The 7955-nt window shown below is 43.1% G+C and overlaps 1 pseudogene; it reads left to right on the forward strand.

Moving 5' to 3' along the window:
• Positions 1-5625: 5625 nt before the first annotated feature.
• Positions 5626-6469, forward strand: LOC116545973 (annotated as a pseudogene).
• The last annotated feature ends 1486 nt before the right edge of the window (positions 6470-7955 follow it).

The raw sequence follows: 7955 nt of genomic DNA on the forward strand, positions 1-7955 counted from the left end.
GAGGGGAGAGAGAAGGGAAGGTGGAGCGTAATGTAAAGAGTAGGAGAAGAGGGGGGGGGGAGGGGGGGGGAGAGGAAGGAGGGGAAGGGGAGGGGAAAACGGGAAGGGAAAGGAAAGGAAGGCAAATTCAAGACCAGCCTGGGCACTATGCTGAGATCCTACAAAAATAATTTTTTTTTAACTAGTTAGGCATCGTAGCACACACCTATAGTTCCAGCTACCTGGGAAGGTGAAGACAGACAGAGAGAGAGGAGAGAGAGAGAGAGAAAGAGTGAGAGAAGCAAGCCTGAGAAACACAGTGAGATACCATCTCTACAAAATATTAAAACATTAGCCAGGCATACTGGCACATGCCTGTAGTCCCATTTACTGCAGTGAGCTACAATGGCGCCACTGCACTCCAGCCTGGACAACACAGCAAGACCTCATCTCTATAAAATAATAAAAAGAAAGGCAGGCCAAGTGCAGTGGCTCAAGTTTATAATCCCAGGATTCTGGGAGGCCAACCAAGCGGACTGCTTGATCCTGGAAGTTTGAGACCAGCCTGGGCAACGTGGCAAAACCTTGTCTCTACAAAAAATAATTAAACAAAAATCAGACCGGGCACCATGGCTCACACCTGTAATCCCAGCACTTTGGGAGGTAGAAGTGGCCAGATCACTTGAGGTGAGTTCCTTTTTAACTTGAGTTTCTTTAAAGTCAAAGCTGTTTGTTTCTGAAACCCTAGAACTTTAACACAATGCACTTACTGACATATCAATAATAAGAACTGAATTGAGCCTACAACCACCACCAAGGACTCCATTCATTTCTTCATTCAACAGAGTTGATAAAAAGAATTGCCTAGTTTTCTGTAGTAGAACTTAGAAATTTCTGATTAATTTGAAGTCAACAGTTAAGATAATTCCTTAATTTTTTTCTTTCCTTTTTTATTTTTCTTTTTTTATTTTTATTGTTTTCTATATTTGAGGAGATTTTGGTTGTTAGATTTTTTTTTTTTTGAGAATTCCTTATATTAGCTGCCTAAATCTGTCGTAAAATTACCTAAACCAATGGGCCTCAAACCTAGCAGAGCTTTATAATGACCAAAGGAGCTTTTTTTTTTTTTTTTGAGACAGAGTTTTGCTCTTGTTTCCCAGGCTGGAGTGCAATGGCGCAATCTCGGCTCACTGCAACCTCCGCCTCCTGGGTTCAAGCAATTCTCCTACCTCAGCCTCCCGAGAAGCTGGCACTACAGGTGCGCGCCACCATGCTCGGCTAATTTTTTGTATGTTTAGTAGAGACGGGGTTTCACCACATTGACCAGGATGGTCTCGATCTCTTGACCTCGTGATCTACCCACCAAAGGATCCACTTGGATCCAGTGGATCTCTTGACCTCGTGATCCACTCCCCAAAGGAGCTTTTGAAAATTCAAACACTTAGGCCCACATGAGATTCTAATTCAGTTATTCCGGGATGAACCCCAGAATGACTTTAGATGGCAAGCAGAGGTACATTTACATAGGGAGCCCAGTTCTAAATACTCTTCCAATGTGAAGCTCAGTGGTCACTGGAGTTGATGAGCCAGGAGTTTACATATAAATGAGCCAACCAACTAACAGAACATGAGGAGTCAAAGAGCACAGGTCAGAAAGAAAACAGTAGGGGAAAGAGGAACAAGAAAGAAAGCTTTGAAAGAACAGCCACTGACTCAGGCCCAGGAAGGGATGGTGTCCAGGAAGTGGGAGAATCTACTTTTTTAACATGGAGAGAGATCCTGATACTTCAGAAGCCCCTGATGATTCAAATCTTTTTATACAGAAACAACAAGCTATGCCCTGGGACCAAAATCCTGAACAATCAAATGGAAATTACAGTGAAGATGAACAAAAGGGAAAGCAGAAATCAAGAGGAGGAGGAGGAGAAGCTGGTGGAAAGAGAGAGCAAGAAAAAGAAGAGGAAATCAAAAAAGACCTGGACAATGAACAGGAAAAAAAAAAAAAGGAAAATGGAAAATGAGAAACAAACAGTACCCAAGACAAGATTAGTCAGCAAATCCCTCATGGACACTCTTCAGGCAAATTTAAGTTAAACAGGTGCCCCACAATACAAGAGCGCCTATCACTCTCATTTGAATTTGGCATGACACATAAGCAGATAAGTCAATGGTTCTATAAAAAGAGGAAGAAATATAATAAAGAAATGTCCAAGAGAAAGCATAAGAAAAAACGTATGAGATGGGGTCTCTGTGTTGCCAAGGCTGGTCCTGAACTCCTGCCCTCAAGCAGTCTCTCCACCTTGGCCTCCAGAAATCCTGTGATTACAAGCAGGAGCCATTGCACCTGGCTAACAAGTTTTATGACACCATTCTTACCAATAAATGGAATTCTGTAAGGATAAACAAGAAAATATTAACAATTATTAAGTCTGTGGAGTAGAACTAAATGAGGGTAGTGCAAAGGAGTTTTTATACATTTTATTTTTACCCTACTGTACGTTTAAAGTTTTATAATGGATGTTAATTGATTTTAAGGAAAAAAAAATCAATAAAGAAATTACCAACCTCAAAAAAAAAAAAAAAACAGTACATGAATGGGCTAAGCTCGTAAATACTGTTAAGTAGATAAAACACACAAATCTAAATGGCAGTTTGATAACTGTATACATGCAGCTTACCATTTTTATTAATGCAGTTAAGTTTGGGTGGCCAGAAGGAAGAGAGAAGACTGCACTCAAAAAGACTGTAAGGGGAGATGAAAGAGAGAAGCAGGCTAATTTCTGTGATCTATGAAGAGAGCCATAATACACGAAATTAGAAGAACACTGAACTTGGGAATAAAGAGCCATGGTTTGCAACATCTGATTTGTCCTTTCAAGGCTGTGTCACCTTAGGCAAGTCACTTCTCTCAGGCTCAGTTTGTTTCCTTTTCTATAAAATGGATCTGCTTTAGCAGCAAAAACTAACGCATATGTTTTTTTTGTTTTGCTGAACCTACCAGGATAGAAAGTATATAAGCCAAAATAATAGTCATAATTTCCCATTAATCTCATAAAATCATAATTGTATCATTACTGTGGTTATATAAGAGGCAATACAGTAGTTAAGGGCAGTAATTTGCCGGACGCTGTGGCTCACGCCTGTAATCCCAGCTCTTAGAGAGGCAGAAGCGGGAGGATAGCTTGATCCCAGGAGTTCAAGACCTGACTGGGCAATATAGCGAGACCCCGTTCTCCACAAAAAGCAAAAAAAACAAAAAGACCAAAAAAAAAAAAAGAGCAGTATTTGAGGAACTGCACAGCCTAGGTTCAAACCTGGCTCCACCAGGATTTGGGCAAGTTTCCTTACCTCTTTAGGCCTCACTGCGTAAAGAAGGGCTGACATCTTAAGTTGTCCATTTAATAGGCAGGTTAACAGAATAAAGCTCTGAAAATAGTCATGACCCTCTTAAGGTTAGGAGCTCAAGGATAACATGTACATAATGGAACACATGCCATAAACCCAACGTCTCGATTCCTACAGTAGTATTCTTTCCACAAAATCTCTATTCCCTTAAAGTTTTCATTTCCCAGCTGGCAAATGTCAATCCTAAATCAAATTCTAAACTTTGTTCTTGTCAAAAAAATCTTGATGAGCAATTATATATTCTATAAATAAAAAATATATTTTAGAAATGGAAGATGGGAAAAGCCACAACGTTAGCAGAGAAAAAAAGTTTATAGAGGAACCCAGAAGAATGAGCTGCAACCAAGTAAAATTTTTTAAAACCCCAAACCCTACTCTACTACAAATCCCTGAAGCCAGCCTCCCACTGGAAAATCTGGTGGGTGTTCTCAATTTGTCCAAAATGCATCATATTGGATGAGAGCCTAAGAGAGGGAAAAGTTTAAAGACCTGGAATTTTACCAAGTGGAGGAAATACTCAAATTTCTCTATATAATAAACTATTTTTATATCCATCCCTTCCCCACTGTCCCATAAATAACAGAATACAAATCCTTTTTTTTTGGAGACGGAGTCTCACTCATTCACCAGGCTGTAGTGCAGTGGCATGATCTCGGCTCACTGTAGCCTCCGTAACCTTGGTTCAAGCAATTCTCCTGCCTCAGCCTCCCAAGTAGCTGGGATTACAGGCACGCACCACCATGCCCAGCTAATTTTTTTGTGTTTTTAGTAGAGAAGGGGTTTCACCATGTTGGCCAGGATGGTCTTGATCTCTTGACCTCGTAATCCACCCATCTCAGCCTCTCAAAGTGCTGGGATTACAGGCGTGAGCCACCACGCCAGGCCCAGAATACAAATCCTAAGAGCTCCTACCTCCCATCTCTTCCAAGTTAAAGCCTAGTAAGAATGAGATATTACCATCTGGTTTAAATATCACCAAATGATGAGTTGGTATAACCACAGAAAACTGGGAGGATCCTGCCTTAAAGACTTTATAATTATGTGGGTTTGATACGGATTTGTTCTTTGTTTCTAGGGAAATGTGATTAGAATAATAAAACATTTCAGTATCTGTAGCCTGTAGTATGGATGCCTCATAAGAATATGTGCTTAAGGAAAAGTTCCAATCAAGTGCTTGAGACACACTAAGTTTAGGCTTTAGTTCTCTTAACATTACAATTTGGTCAAGCTAGTGAGGTGGGAAAAATTAACTCAAGAATGCACAAAAATCTGCCTATGGGCACATAAAGAACATAGCAGGTAAAATAAATCTTAGCCTGGCTGTCTGCTCCTAACTAAAATACGTAAACATTTGATGATTTGAAACAATATATATACCATTGGGGACATTGGGGAGTGTCTTAATACATTCAGAAAGCAGTATTAAGTGACTGATTCAAGATTAAAAAATCTACATTAAAATCACAGTAAAAATATAGTATATGGTAGTCTGTCTGCCCCCCACCACCACCACTTATCTGGAGGAATACATTCCAAGACCACCTGAAACCATGGATAGCAAGTACTAAATCCTATATGTACTATGTTTTTTCATATACATATGTATACCTATGATAAAATTTAATTTATAAATTAGGCACAGTAAGAGATTAACAATAACAATACACTGTAATAAAAGTTACATGGGGCTAGGTGTGCTGGCTCACACCTGTAATCCCAGCACTTTGGGAGGCCCAGATGGGCAGATCATTTGAGGTAAGGAGTTCGAGACTAGCCTGGCTAACATAGAAAAACTCCGTCTCTACTAAAAATACAAAAATTAGCTGGGCGTGGTGGCACGTGCCTGTAATCCCACCTACTTGGGAGGCTGAGGTAGGAGACTCGCTTGAACCCAGGAGGCAGGGGTTACGGTGAGCTGAGATCATACCACTGCACTCCAGCCTGGGCGACAGAAAGAGACTGTCTCAAAAAAAAAGCAACAAAAAAATAGGGAACTACTCTCTACCTGGGTCTACCTAAGAGGCTTTTGTTGTTGTTTTTTGGTTTTACTTTTCTTTTTTTGGTGGCCTCAGGTGCTGGGGCTGTGCTCACTTCCTTCCTCATGACACCCCTGCCTGGACACGGTAGAAGGTCCATTTACAGTGTCAGTACCCGCTGGTGACCAGTGAGCTGACACCTTCCTTCATGTTTCAGAGTCTCTCATGTCAAACTGCCCTCCTTTTTTCAATCCATAGGGAAGTGTCTCCTGTACTACAATGGTTTTCTGGAGTCTCTGTACCTATGAGCAAAGGGTCTCCGCTGTGCCACCTGGTTTTAAGACCCTACCAGCCTCACTGGCACCATGGATGCCTCTGTGAAGATTTTGAGGCACAGGGACACCAGGACCCTGTAGAGTGGCCTCCCAGCCACTCTGGTGATGACTGTGCCAGCTACCACCAACTATTTCACTGCCTACAACCGACTCAAGGCCTTCCTGTGTGGCCAAGCTCTTTTCTCTACATACCCTCGGTAGCTGGTGTGCTGGCCCACTTGGGCATTATCACTGCAATCAACAGTCCCCTGGAGCTTATGCAGACAAAGCTGCAGGTTCAGCATGTGTTGCACTATGTGCTGGTACCTGTATTTGAGCTATAGTGCCTTAGAGTGGTTGGTGCTCACTGTGGCCCCACTCTCCTTTGAGATGTGCCCTTCTCAGCCCTGTACTAGTTCAACTACGAGCTAGTGAATTGTTGGCTGAATGGGCTCAGGCCAAAGGACCTCCATGGTCCCATGACATCCATGGAAGTAAGCTTTGTGGCTGGCAGCATCTTGAGGATGGGTGGCTGCAGTGCCAACTCTACCCTTTGTGGTGGTGAAGACTCAATACCAGGCCGCACTGGGAGTGATGGAAGCTGTGAGAGTGACACCCCTGCACATGGACTCTATGTGGTTTCCCAGAGGTGGATCTGCACCAAGTCGGGCATCAGGGGGCTCTTTGCAGGGTTCCACCCTTGGATCAAAGCTACCTACCCCCTCCTATGCTATCTCGATTACCACTTATGAGTTCAGTAAAAGCTTCTTAAACTCAATCAGGATCAGCCTCTGAGACACTCAAAGGGGCAAGGAGGCAAGGACCCCTGGCTCTCCCATGGATGGGGAAAGTGGGGAGGAGGGACTGAGCCAAGTGTTTTTTTCTCAGCCCTGAGGGGAGGATCCTTGTTTCCCTTTCCACTGGGCAACATTCCCAGGGGCCCAAGGGTAGGCTGCCCCTCTGGGCAACCCAGGCCTTACTTAGACACAGCTTCATCCTACTATTTCCATCTTGGGAATCATCAATTTCCCACCCTCCAAGTTCAAGACCAAATCTGCTATCTGCCCCTCCCCTGTGTTTCCCTCTGTGTTTGCTGTAGCTGGGCCTGCCTCAAGGAGCCAAGAAATCCTGGGACCGGGTCTAGTTTCTCCCCACCTCTGTTAATTCCCTAAGTCTGTATCTCAAAAAATAAATAAATTAAATGAAAGCATAAAATATGAGGACTGGCTCTTATCCTAAGATATTTTCTTAAAAGATCTAAGTAAACATTTTTCCTGCCACCTCTTCTACTTTTCTCCCCACTTTATAAGTAGGATAATTACAAAATTACTAGACTCCATCTATTGACCCCTTCTGTCAGATATGAATTGAGATTATTTAAATTATGTTAGATAAGTACAATATCCTTCTATTTGCATGGTTTCCACAACGTCAGTCATCCCATATTAGGGGAAATTTAAACCCTTATAAACCCTTAACACAAATCTCTCCAAACTAAATTCCTGCCTATATACACACACTGCACAAAACACACAGATGCATCTGCAAATTTTCTGAAATGCTTTTTAACAGCTCTACCTTTAAAAAATGTTAATCTCACTTATCTGTTTAGGGACAGGCCAAGCGTGGTGGCTTGTGCCTGTAATCCCAGCACTTTGGGAGGCCCACGCAGATGGACTGCTTGAGCTCCGGAGTTCAAGACCAGCCTAGGCAACAATGGTGAAACCCCATCTCTATTAAAATGAATACAAAAAACAACTGGGCATGACAGTGCACACCTGTAGTCCCAGCAACTTGGGAGGCTGAGGTGAAAGTATGGCTTGAGCCCAGGAGGCAGAGGTTGCAGTGAGCCAAGATCACATCACACTGCACTCCAACCTGGCAACACAGTGAGACCCTGAATAGGCTGAGCGGGATTGTTCACGCCTGTAGTCCACTTTGGGAGGCCGAGGCGGGCAGATCACGAGGTCAGGAATTTGAGACCAGCCTGGCCAACATGGTGACACCCCATCTCTACTGAAAATACAAAAATTAGCTGGGCGTGGTGGCGCATGCCTGTAATCCCAGCTACTCAGGAGGCTGAGGCAGGAGAATCGCTTGCACCAGGGAGGCAGAAGTTGCAGTGAGCCAAGATTGCACCACTGCACTCCAGCCTGGGTGACAGAGCCAGACTCCGTCTCAAAAAAAAAAGAAAAAGAAAGAAAGAAAATAAATAGCCGGGTGCGGTGGCTCATGCCTGTAATCCCAGCACTTTGGGAGGCTGAGGTGGGCAGATCACCTG

Source organism: Sapajus apella, unplaced genomic scaffold (assembly GCF_009761245.1).
Source record: "Sapajus apella isolate SASKATOON/1434 unplaced genomic scaffold, GSC_monkey_1.0 scaffold466, whole genome shotgun sequence".
NCBI lineage: Eukaryota > Metazoa > Chordata > Mammalia > Primates > Cebidae > Sapajus > Sapajus apella.